The following is a 14079-nucleotide window of genomic DNA, read 5'->3' on the forward strand; positions in this document are numbered from 1 at the left end:
AAGATCCACCGTGGTATAACAATCATGTACGAAAGGTACTACGGAAACAAAGAAAGCTTCATCATAGGTTTAAGCGTAGTCGAATCATAGCTGATAAGGAAAAGCTGAACGAAGCGAAAAAGAGCGTAAAGAGAGCAATGAGAGAAGCATTCAACGAATTCGAACATAAAACATTGGCAAACAATCTAAACAAGAACCCTAAAAAGTTTTGGTCATATGTAAAATCGGTAAGCGGATCTAAATCCCCTATTCAGTCACTCGTTGACCACGATGGCACCGAAACAGAGGACGACCGAAGAAAGGCAGAAATACTGAATTCAGTGTTCCGAAACTGTTTCACTGCGGAAAATCGTAACACGGTCCCTGACTTCAGCCGTCGCACGGACGCCAAAATGGAAAATATTGAAATAAACGATATCGGAATTGAAAAACAACTGCTATCACTTAGTAGCGGAAAAGCATCCGGACCAGACGAGATACCCTTAAGATTCTACAGTGATTATGCTAAAGAACTTGCCCCCTTTCTATCAGCAATTTATCGTAGATCGCTGGAAGAACGTAAAGTACCTAGCGACTGGAAGAAAGCGCAGGTCGTTCCCATTTTCAAGAAGGGTCATAAATCAGATGCGAATAATTATAGGCCTATTTCGCTTACGTCAATCTGTTGTAGAATAATGGAACATGTTTTGTGTTCTCGTATTATGACGTTCTTAGATAATACAAATCTCCTTCATCATAACCAACATGGATTCCGCAAACAGAGATCATGTGAAACTCAGCTCGCCCTATTTGCCCAAGAAATTCACAGTGCCGTAGACACTGGCGAGCAGATTGATGTCGTATTCCTGGACTTCAGGAAGGCATTTGATACGGTTCCGCACGTACGTTTAGTGAAAAAAATACGAGCTTACGGAATATCGGACCTGGTTTGTGATTGGATTCAGGATTTCCTAGAAGAAAGAACACAACATGTCATTCTTAACGGTTCAAAATCTGCAGATGTAGAGGTAATTTCGGGAGTACCGCAAGGAAGCGTGATAGGACCTTTATTGTTTACAATATACATAAATGACTTAGTTGACAACATCGGTAGCTCCGTGAGGCTATTTGCAGATGACACGGTTGTCTACAAGAAAGTAGCAACATCAGAAGACTCGTACGTACTCCAGGAAGACCTGCAGAGGATTAATGCATGGTGCGACAGCTGGCAGCTTTCCCTAAACGTAGATAAATGTAATATAATGCGCATACATAGGGGCAGAAATCCATTCCAGTACGATTATGCCATAGGTGGTAAATCATTGGAAGCGGTAACGACCGTAAAATACTTAGGAGTTACTATCCGGAGCGATCTGAAGTGGAATGATCGCATAAAACAAATAGTGGGAAAAGCAGGCGCCAGGTTGAGATTCATAGGAAGAATTCTAAGAAAATGTGACTCATCGACGAAAGAAGTAGCTTACAAAACGCTTGTTCGTCCGATTCTTGAGTATTGCTCATCAGTATGGGACCCTTACCAGGTTGGATTAATAGAAGAGATAGACATGATCCAGCGAAAAGCAGCGCGATTCGTCATGGGGACATTTAGTCAGCGCGAGAGCGTTACGGAGATGCTGAACAAGCTCCAGTGGCGGACACTTCAAGAAAGGCGTTACGAAATACGGAGAGGTTTACTATCGAAATTACGAGAGAGCACATTCCGGGAAGAGATGGGCAACATATTACTACCGCCCACATATATCTCGCGTAATGATCACAACGAAAAGATCCGAGAAATTAGAGCAAATACGGAGACTTACAAGCAGTCGTTCTTCCCACGCCCAATTCGTGAATGGAACAGGGAAGGGGGGATCAGATAGTGGTACAATAAGTACCCTCCGCCACACACCGTAAGGTGGCTCGCGGAGTATAGATGTAGATGTAGAAAGGGGGGGGGGATTGGAAGTGATAGACGGCATGAAGAGCAGTGGCAGCTGTTGGGTAAGAGCCCAAGAGCACGTGAACACCGTAACTTTTGGCACCTTGCTGATTTATTCCTTATTTTTCTTTGAAGGCTTTAAACATAATGTAGATGGGGTAACCATAAATAAATGGCACCTACCGCGCTGCGCTACATTGTTCCCCGACTCAGTGAAACTGAAACTTGGGATCACGATCACGGGCGCACATTCACGGGCCAAATACATACGGATTTGATGAGCAATGTAAACGGTTTACAGCACTCAACTAAAAGTTTACATCAATACCACCAGGTGATAGCGCACTGCAGCAGTCGTTTGCGTGGCATAAATCCCACGAGGCAGTTAGCACACTGCGCAGATACGCCAATTCACTCGTTATATGGTAACATTAGATCGGACGTTAGTATATTTTATACTGACAAAATCACCTATTTTGTGAGATTCTGAATGAGATATAGTACAATAAGTTTTGGATTTTATCCAGCAGTAATCCGTTTGAGGCACTCAGAACCATAAAGCACATGATTGTCAATTGTGAGAGTGGAGCATTTATTCAATGCTTCTAAAGTCTGTTGAGCTTACGGTGGGTCAGGTATATCTGCTCTGTGGGCCCACATTACATGTATATCTGAACATCCAAGAAAAGCTGTCTCACTGGTTTCTCTAGTATTCACTTAAATTTGGGGGTCAAGGACAGTGTGCTTTTGGCCCTCGTGGCTCTCAGCGCCTCATTTGTATTCTGGTCAAGTGAACTCGTTGGTAGATAGCACTATTTGAATTTAATAGTTTCCATGAAAGGCAGTGTGTGTTTGGAGTTCGCTGTTTACTGCGCATGAATCGGCTTTCTTGTGCAGTGTCAACATCAGCTGTGTTGAACCTGTCTTAATGAGCGTACAGCATTGTGAGCCGGGAGTCCCCCATTTGGGGAAGTTCGGCCGGCGAGGGCAAGTACTTATTGCATTCGACGCCACATTGGGCGACTTGCGCGTCGGAGATGGGGATGAAATGAAAACACAATACCCAGTCCCTAACGGAAAAAAATTTTCTGCTCGAGCTGGGAATCCAACCTGGGCCCCTTGAACCTGTATTAAACGCTAACAGAAAACAGAATCACCAGGAAAAGGAAGCAGGTCCTCTCAGACGACATTCGTTGTCTGAGAAAGTGAGGAAATCAAATAAGCGTGACTAGAAGCGAACATTCAACAAAGAACTGTATAATACGCGTAAGCTGTGTGGGTGCATCGTAATAATTCCCGATTATCGGCCAGGAAATCAATTCATTAACTAATACACGAATTGTACATACATGATCTTGTACATTTTTCCGAAAAACTAAAAAAGGCGCGAAAACTGCCACTTACATAAAAATGTGAAATGGAAAGTAGTGAAACCCTAAACATTGTTTCATTCTTGCCATCGATTGCACTAAATAATATACAGAATAACAAAATACCACATACACAACTTTTTCAGACAAGTTGAAAATTATTATTATTATTATTATTATTATTATTATTATAGACAGTGGCGGAAGTTGTACAAATATCTTGATAAGCATAACTGTTTTACAGTAGATGCTATTAATTACTGACATATTTACCTGAATTCAAAAATTTGTGAAGACCCAGAATATAAACCTATGAGCAAACCTGATGAAAAGTTTCATATGCTACGATATAAAGAGGATACATATATTAGAGAACTGTGAGGAGATTTTAAATCGTGCATGAAACTTAAAGAACTAGTTCAGGCAGCCGTGAATTCTGTAGAGGAGAGCATACCCACGGCAGTTGTACTGGACAGAGGAGCAGGTATTAACTTCCGTGACGTGAAATTTTCAAAAGTGTAACTAGTAAAACTCGTCTACCGATAATGCCATTCCAAAACTGTGTAGTCTCCGGTGCTACTGGCGTCAAGGGACAATTAGGTGAGGTCCGAACAGTAGTATCAGCTACATGATAATGTGTGCACGTAATTTCCTTAATAGTCATAGTTGCATATTTGCATGGAAGTAAGGCGCTGCACGAGTTTCAAAAAAGTTTGCATTTCACATTTTTATGTAAGTGGCAGTTTTCGCGCCTTTTTTAGTTTTTCGGAAAAATGTAAAAGACCATGTATGTTCAATTCATGTATTAGTTAATGAATTGATTTCCTGGCCGATAATCGGGAATTATTACGATGCACCCACACAGCTTACGCGTATTATACACTTCTTTGTTGAAAAACACGAGTCGGTGCATACTACATTATATTATAGCGGTGTATTAAATTTAGCTAACATACTGAATTTTTCTTTAGACTTGGGACTTGGTGTCTGTCATCGATCTCGAAAAAAACTGCTCTGACGAATCAATGAAGCCACAGTGTAATATCTACATCATCTCTTATATTTCCACAACTGTTTGAGATATCGAAATGAGATTATGGCAAATGATAAAACGCAGAGAGACTATTTTTCCTTATGTTTATTACGCAGAACATCTTCATTTACGGTGTTATTCCACGAACTACAGAATTTTTCGAAGAAAGCACATGCTATAGGTTTCAGAACAACATAAGTGAAGATATTACACGTTTATTTTTGTACCGCGGATGTGCTTTTCCATAAGCTACCGATCTTACTTTTCCTCAGTTCCTTACTTAAACTTCATGAGCCACTGTTTCGGAATTGTCTCTGCACAACATGTTTGTGAGGTGAAACTGTAAACTCTGCTGTGCTCTGGCAAAAGAAGCAAGTTTTAACAGGGCAACAAGTTAAAAGTACAGGTTTTATTAAAATTCGGCACTCGTGATGCTTCTCTGAAAATTACAAATGGTTAATAAACCAGACGAAAACCAATTCAGCGGAATTCTTTTTTGATATTGACGAAAGCAGAGGTGGCAGAGCTTTTCGAATGGTCACCATACAAGTGAGGGCTCCACTTAATACTAAACGAAAATTTTGAGCGTACGCTTCAGTTAAGAACGCACTACACCTCCAGCGCTCTACAGTTCCTCTACAGGGCGTGCCCCTAACCCCCACCACCACCACTCTCCCCAAACGTGCCCAGCCGTTCTCGCAGCGTTATTCGGCGCGGGCTCAACGTTTCTCTGTGTCAAGAATTTGTCTGTTTCCTGTCTGGTAGGCATGGGATTTCTGCGAAGAGGGGACGCAAAGATCGACCTTCTGAACGGAACAAGTTGTAAGTTTCTTGAGGAAAACCTCATGTCATGGTAGGTATAGCGAAAAAGTGAAGGTCAGAGTCTCAAATCTATAAAAACTAAGGCTCTGTCCACTAGTGGTGGGCAGTACTGTGTTCATAATGCACTATAATGTCAGAATACAGGAGATGCCATGGATATTTTATCCCACATTCAAACGAAAATAGGCGAATCAGAGCATTTAACATAACAACAAAAGGCTGACCTAGCTGATTTGCTAAATAAATATTCAAATGTCTTACCACGTAAGCCTGGCATCATCAAGGGGTACGAATATCATGCGCAGGTAGTCCCTTATCAGATGTATCCTAGGCGCAAACTAAGTTCACACAGCGCGCAGTGGCAACTGTAAATGGGAAATGCCTTTAGGTCACTCACACCAGTCACTGCGCCGACTACCAACTTCGTCTGCATATACAGTACTGTCATGTGACGTATTGCTTTCCCTGGGCCTAAGGAGAGGCGGTGGAATTTCTACTTAATTTAGCTTCATATATAGTATTAATAGTTATGATGGCATTTTGTAGTCAGTCCGGCAAATTTCTCTTCTAAAAATGAAAAAAAAAACTTTTCTGACTTTAAAGCATGATTCTTCAAAGTTAAGTGAACTTCTTGTAATTATAGATAGTAAATATTTGTTTAATTCATGAGTCTCAGACAGATGATCGGCTGTACTAATCTCGTGGAATAATGTATATATGAAAATATATTTGTATAACAACTCATCAAGATTTGGACACAAGCTTTGAAGCAGTAGAAGTACGCTTTGTTTCATGGACTAACCACAGTGGCGTGTAAAGCTAGGAATTTTAAATATGTTCTGAACAGTACAATAGTTAATTCAAAATAATTTGGGAAAGTACTAATGTATGACAGAGATACATGGTATGGGAATGAATATTAAAATGTACACCATAAAATCACACTTTTACTGTAAGCACAGCCAGTATGGGTAAGATATACCAGCAAGCAAGAGAAATAAAAATCTTTTGCTATGCAAGCAAGGCACAAACCTGTAAATGCGTATGGCTTATGTTTAGCTTATTTTTACAAGCTTAGTTGCTAAGTTTTGGCAAGAACCAGTAATTATTTTTCTAGTGAATTTTTCTATATGAATAAAGTAAGCCCATACTATTAACAGAAAAATCTAGGAAATGAGTTCCTTATTGAATCTTGTCTATCTCGTAGTTACACAAAAGTTCTCTTTGTGTGTGTCTGGATGCCCACGTTTGATTCGCGCACGCGGCGAACGGTTTATTTACCCACTTTTTGCTCTGGTAATTTTAGCTTATTTCGTAGACACCGTAATTTCTATGCAAGTAAAGGTCGTATAGCGGTGCCCTGTACGAAAGGAAACAAGTTCTTCTTTTATGTAAGATATTTCACATGTAAACATCAACCAAGTAACTAAGTACATGACCGAATACTATGAGAATATATAAATCTTGTGACATAGCTCCACTGCTAAAATCGCAAGAGAGATATTAATATACAAATAATTCTAGTGTTGTATTACGCTTCACCTTGCGTGAGAACAAAATACTTGCACAGCAACTATTTGTCAATGTGCACAGAAACTCCTGAGAAAAGAGACACAACGATTCTGTATTCATTGCAGTTTAAAACCCACTGTGGAACTCAGCACACTTATTTAAGTGATACTGAAAGGCTGTGCAAGCATAAGCAAATAAAACATGTGAAAGCCCATAGTAGTACGTTAATCTGTACTCACCTCTGCTGCGTCGAATTATGGAGGTAATCGGATGAAGTATGCACGAACGCTTTTAACCAAGTGTATCTTCATAAGTGTTCTCGCACGGGACAACAAATAAACGCGTCTGGTAAACGTGGTACTAACAAAGCGAACTGATGTCTGCCGTTGTGGTATTCAGTAACAGTGCTTAACAAGTCCACTATTGTCACGTATGGTTGTGCTTGTTTAAAGTACAAAAACTTTAAAGACTGAATAAATAACCTGTGCCCTACGAGAACGCTAAACTACCGTTTGTCGTAGACAGTTTTGTAATATGATTAGCTAAGAGCTGAACTATGTGCAACAGGTTAACAGTAATTCTACAGTGGATGTCATGCCGCGCTCTGACCGGTGACAGTGTTGCCAACGTAAAACAAGGAAACGTGTTCTCACTTTGAAATGAACGAACAGTAGAAACTGCGTATAAACTACATTAAACAACTGACCAGACAAATATGCTAAGCAAAACTCTATTCAGCGCCGTCTAGTGGATAACAAATGTTTTGTCTCTGTGATGCTGCACTTAATTTGTTTTGTATAAACGATGCTGAGGTGAAAAGCAGAAGCGCAGCCCGCGACACATCGTGCTAACCTTGGTACCAGCAGCAGGCATTTGTTCCTATGAAGCAGTTGGTGTGGCGGCAGAACCGCAACAGAAAAGGTGATAGGAGCCGCCGACCGTGTGATGTGAGCTCCGTATCAATTACATCATCGTAAATTTCATTTGATACGATTAAGACTTTAACGCTGACGTGTGTCACACTAAGTTTAAGAACTTTACTACAATTTGTAAACTGTTGAGCCAAAAATAGCTCGGACTTGAAAACAATCAGTACAATAATTTTGATAACATAATTAAAACAAAACAATTTTGTGTGTAATTCTGTTACGTAGCGGTTGTACACATGAAGCGAACTTTATGTTAAACAAAGGTGGATGGAAATTTTATCCCTCGCTGCGTTTTTTTTTTTTTTTTTCGGAGGCATGTTTTCCCGTCGGCTACGCCGAAGTTGGGAGGATTGGAAATAAAGTATAATGCCACGTAAACACAACTATTCACTTTTGCCTCAGTCAAATGTAAATATTGAAAAAAAAGTTCTCATGCAATCCTGAAAACTAAGCCTTATAATAATGACAGTTTATTGATCAGTGTGCAAGTAAACTTTATTTGGTTATTATATAACTATAGCAAATGAGAATATTTCTGAAAATAATTTGCCATCAGAAAATCGTAACCAATACATTAAAAAAGAGTAAAATTCTTTTGAAAAATATTTAGAGAACAATTAAATACTAGCTGGTAACTGATCGAATGCATGAAGTATGTTCTGTTCATCGTATAACATCATTCATTCATTCGGCTTACAACACATTATATATCCTCATTATCTGTGAAAGACGTTTATGCCATGCCCCCAAAGTGATTTCGAAAACGTATTTATAGAAGTCTATTAATACTGAACTTTATAGTACCGAAAAATGTTTTCTGTTTTTTTATACAAAGAAATGTTTTGTAATTAAAATCGTTTGGATAGACACAGTGCTTAACAAGTCCACTATTGTCACGTATGGTTGTACTTCTTTAAAGTACAAAAACTTTAAGGACTGAATAAATAACCTGTGCCCTACGAGAACGCTAAACTACCGTTTGTCGTAGACAGTTTTGTAATATGATCAGCTAAGGGCTGAACTATGTGCAACATAGCATCGTTTATACAAAACAAATTAAGTGCAGCATCACAGAGACAAAACATTTGTTTTCCACTACACGGCGCTGAATAGAGTTTTCCTTGGCATATTTGTCTGGTCAGTTGTTTAATGTAGTTTATACGCAGTTTCTACTGTTCGTTCATTTCAAAGTGAGAACACAACCACCTCTGGCCGTAACAACGGCCTTGATACGCCTGGGCATTGAGTCAAACAGAGATTGGATGGCGTGTACAGGTACAGCTGCCCATGCAGCTTCAACACGATACCACAGTTCATCAAGCGTAGTGACTGGCGTATTGTGGCGAGCCAGTTGCTCGGCCACCATTGACCAGACGTTTTCAATTGGTGAGACATCTGGAGAATGTGCTGGCCGGGCAGCAGTCGAACATTTCCTGTACCCAGAGACGCCCTTACAGGACCTGCAACAAGCTGTCGTGCATTATAATGCTGAAATGTAGGGTTTCATAGGGATCGAATGAAGGGTACAGCTACGGGTCGTAACACATCTGAAATGTAACGTCCACTGTCCAAAGTGCCGTCAATGTGAACTAGAGGTGACAGAGACGTGTAACCAATGGCACCCCGTACCATCACGCCGGGTGATACGCCAGTATGGCGATGACGAATACACGCTTCCAATGTGCGTTCACTACGATGTCGCCAAACAGGGATGCGGCCATCATGATGCTGTAAACAGAACCTGGATTCACCCGAAAAAATGACGTATTGCCATTCGTGCACCCAGGTTCGTCGTTGAGTACACCATCGCAGGCGCTCCTGTCTGTGATGCAGCGTCAAGGGTAACCGTAGCCATGGTCTCCGAGCTGATAGTCCATGCTGCTTCAAACGTCGTCGAACTGTTCGTGGAGGAGGTTGTTGTCTTGCAAACGTCCCCATCTGTTGACTCTGTAACGGATGGTGCAGCCACATCTCGATCCCTGTCATGCGGGTAAGATGCCTGTCATGTCGACTCCTAGTGATACGAGGCCGTTGGGATCCAGCACGGCGTTCCGTATTACACTCCTGAACCCACCGATTCCATATTCTGCTAACAGCCATTGGATCTCGACCAACGCGAGCAGCAATGTCGCGATACGAGAAACCGCAATCGCTATAGGCTACAGTTTGACCTTTATCAAAGTCGGAAACGTGATGGTACACATTTCTCCTCCTGACACGAGGCATCACAACAACGTTTCACGAGGCAACGCCGGTTAACCGTTGTTTGTGTATGAGAAATCGGTTGGAAACTTTCCTCATGTCAGCCCGTTGTAGGTGTCGCCACCGGCGCCAACTTTGTGTGAATGCTCTGAAAAGCTAATCATTTGCATATCACAGCATCTTTTTCCTGTCGGTTATATTTCGCGTCTGTAGCACGTCATTTTCGTCGTGTAGCAATTTTAATGGCCAGTAGTGTAATTAATTTCATTTTCTCGTATTTTTTGCTTACGTTTGTCGTCTATGGTTTCCTCCCGCCCGTCGCAGACGGGTAAAACAGCCAACAATTTTCTTACCGTGACATACTGGGAAAACTATGCTTACCAGTTTTCTCCCAGAATATTCTCATTCACTATAAATTCAGAGAGAGAGGTGTGGGTTTCGTCACTACTCGGAGGTCCCAAAAGTCATGGGATACCTCCTAATATTGTCTCGGATCTCCTTCCGCCTGACGTAATGCAGCTATTGGATGTGACATGGACTCAACACGGTGTTCGAAGTCCCCTGCAGAAATAATTAGCCATGCTGCCTCTATAGACGCCCATAATTGCGGGAGTGTTGCCAGTGCAGGATTTTGTGCACGAACTGATCTATTTGTCCCCTAAATGGGATTCGTGTCAGGCGATCTGGGCAATCGAATCATTAGATCGAATTGTCCTGAATGTTCTTCAAACGAGTCACGAATAGTTGTGGCCCAATAACGTGGCGCATTGTCATCCATAGAAATTTTACCGTTATTTGGAACATGAAGTCAGTCAGTGGCTGCTGATGATCTGCAAGCAGCCAAACAACTCCATTTCCAGTCACTGATAGGTTCAGTTGGTCCTGAGGACCCAGTCCGTCCATGTAAACACAGCCTACACCGTTACACCAGCTTGCACAACGCCTTGTTGACAACTTGGGTCCGTGGGGCCTGTTCCATAGTCGAGTCCCACCATCAGCTCTTACCAACTGAAATTGGGACTCATCCGACCACGACACAGTTTTCCAGTCCTTTAGAATCCAACCCAAATGGTCAAGAGTCCAGGAGAGGCGCTGCAGGCGATGTTGTGCTGTCAGAAAAGGCACCCGCATCGGTCGTCTGCTGCTGTAAACCATTAACTCCAAATTTCTCCGCACTGTGTCTAGCGGATACATTCGTCCTACGTCCCACATTGATTTCTGCGCTTATTTCACGGAATGTTGGATGTCTGTTGGCACTGACAACTGTACGCAAATAGTGCTGCTCTCTGTCGTTAAGTGAAGGCTGTCGCCATTGCACTGTGCGTGATGAGAGGTAATGCCTGAAATGTGGTGTTCTCGGCACACTCTTGACACCGTGAATCGCGGAATATTGAATTTCCTAACGCTTTTCGGAGTGGATATCCCAAGCGTCTAGCTCAAATTACGCTCCAGTGTCAGTTAATTCCCGTCCTGTGACCATTATGAAATCTGTAACCTTCTCACATGAATCACCTGCCTACAAGTGACTGCTCCATCCATGCACTGTCCTTTTATACTTCATGTACGCGATACTACATCCACCTCTATATGTTGACATTGCTATCCATGACTTTTTTTTACCTCAATGTATCTTATCAGCCACAATGCATTACCATGCTGTTCACAGTAGTGTACCCGAATTCCTATTTTGTTATTCATTATTAAACCATTCCTGCTTTACCCATATTTGCCTTTGTATTTATAACCCTTTATTCACCGGACCAGAAGCCCTCTTCCTCCTGCCACCAAACCTCACTAATTTCTACTATATCTATCCTCAACCTGTCCATTTCCTTTTTTAAATTTTCTAACCTACCTCCCAGATTAAGGGATCTGTTTCCACACTCCGATCCATAGAGAGCTATACAAACCGAAATATACAGCTTGTACATTTAATTGAAACTATCTGAACAGCATTACCCGCGATTACCTTCATTTTCATTGCACTCCCATCACTACGACTACTATATTTACTTGATGATTTAGCAGACGCAATAATCACAATAAAAACAATTGGACGACAATGATACTGAAGATAGGAATATCCTTGTTTCTCTTGATGACGTGAAGTAACAGCTTTGCTAATCTGATGTTCGGGCAACAATAGCTGGCTGCTAAGCGGTAACTGATCAGGATCATAGCTTGGCATCTTGTAATAGCGAGTGGCGCCTAGTTTTCTTAGTGTGTTCACTGTCGCCGCTACGTTTGCTCGCGTTGTCTGTCCGTGAGTGGCAGCAGCAGCAGCACTTATCGATAGCGCTTACTGTGGTACCATCTTTGGAGCAGCCTTTAGTATTTCCGGGTCGTCGTGTGTCGAACAAGAGGAGTTGGGAGAGAGCAGCAGTGAGGTCTGGACAGCCAGTACTCGCCCGACCGCTCGCGACACACATCCACTGTCCGGCGGAAGGATGTGGTCGCGAGAGTGCACGGCTACGTCAAGGACCGGATCCAGCGAGGTTTAGTTGAATGGACCGTGATATTTTATTTGTGTGTGTGTGTGTGTGTGTGTGTGTGTGTGTGTGCGTGTGTGCGCGCGCGTGCGCGTGCGCCTGTCTCTGGCCGTCGAAGTGATCTCATGGAAATAAGTTGCCAGTCGATGATTTATACTGGGATCTTTCCTGTACCTGACTTGAGTGGAGACGACCGTTGGTTGGTCGTTCGGTCGTCGCAGCGGACGACGTACATTAGGTGTTCCAACCACTTCTGTGCCGACTTGTAATTCGTCCATGTTGTTTCTTAGTGACTGGTTTTAGTATTGTGAGTTGTTGTCTGAATTGTTTTCCGGGCTCCGTGTGTATCTTGTGATCTTGTGGTTTTGAATGAGCAGTTGTTTTAATGCTGTCTGCGTACTGGATTTGGTGTCAGTGGGAGGGTGAACGGACATGAGGTCGTTAGGGGGGCGCAGCAGCGAGCAGGTGCGTGCAGCGCGGGGGCGAGCCGGGGTTGCTGGCGGCGTGCTGCCACTGCCGGATCGAGGAGGGGCGGCTGTGAGAGCGACGACTTCGTTGTACACCGAACCCTGGACGTTTGAGTGAAGAGTTAACTGCTAATGCAACCTTGACTATTCTGAGATCTCGACTTTGGCAGTCGGGTTGTTGCTCCCAGGGCCGCTGAGACTGGCGGCAACGAGTGAAGTGTTTAGAGGCGGTGAAATATTGCAGCCGTCTTTCTCTATTTGTTATTCATCACTGAATTTAGTATTACTCTTATTAGTGAAGTACAAGCAGTGGCATCTTCTGCCTTGTGGCCGCTAACGCCCCAGTTACCTGCCCTGGAGGTTAGGGTACCTTTCCGGCAGTGTACCTTTCCTCGTCGCGTTGATGCTGTCCGACACGGCGTGTAGTTTGACAACCTCTTGTATTGTACTGTGCGCATATATATATATATATATATATATATATATATATATAAATTTGGGGGGGTTTACGTTGGTCCTAGTGTTTCCTTCGCCCTTGGGTGTTTTGTGAAGACGTAGTGCTGTCTGTCTTCGCCCTTGCCTAAAAATATTCCATCGTTGTACCAGTGATTGGACGTTAGGCGCATTGGTTAGTCGGTCGGTCTACGCTTAATCTGCCCCTAGTTTGAGTAGTTTTAGTTGCTATCCTCTTGCGTCGCTACTACTCTTCACTGCCTGTCTCACCCTACCTTATGTTTGAATTACTTTCCCAGGCCGACCCTCGGAACACTTGCTGAGAACTGCTTGTCCTGATTCCTTAGATTGTGGTCTTTGTTTTAAGGATATTTGTAATTCACTAATTATTGTTGATGTGGCCTTCAGCCGAGCAATAATTTCACTTCTGATATGTCTGCGTAAGCAGAAGAAACTAACGATCAAAGTCCGAAAAGAATTTATTGGGCTGTTCAATTAACCAAAACAAATTCTCCAAGTATAACACCAACACACAAAAGTGATCCGTCTTCGAATCACAACTACATACAACAATAAGATAGAAAACAACTGAAATAATATCCTCCTAGTCTCCGCCAGAGACTTCTCCGATATACCGAGCCTAATCCAGAGATCAGCGAGAAGATCAAAGCCGGGCTGCCGCGGCGGCAGCCATCCACGTCTGCTGGCGGTCGATGAACTGCCGGTGTGTGGCCGAGCGCCGGCCTTTATAGCGCTTCGGCGGATGAGTGCCTCGGAACTATTTTCCGTCACGTGGTTTGACGTGTGAAAATAGTTCCGGGATCTGCAGCGACCTCTTCCTTATGTTTATGTGGGCCGGTAGTGGCCCCTGGTGGCTGCTGGTG

Source organism: Schistocerca serialis, chromosome 3 (assembly GCF_023864345.2).
Source record: "Schistocerca serialis cubense isolate TAMUIC-IGC-003099 chromosome 3, iqSchSeri2.2, whole genome shotgun sequence".
Taxonomy (NCBI): domain Eukaryota; kingdom Metazoa; phylum Arthropoda; class Insecta; order Orthoptera; family Acrididae; genus Schistocerca; species Schistocerca serialis.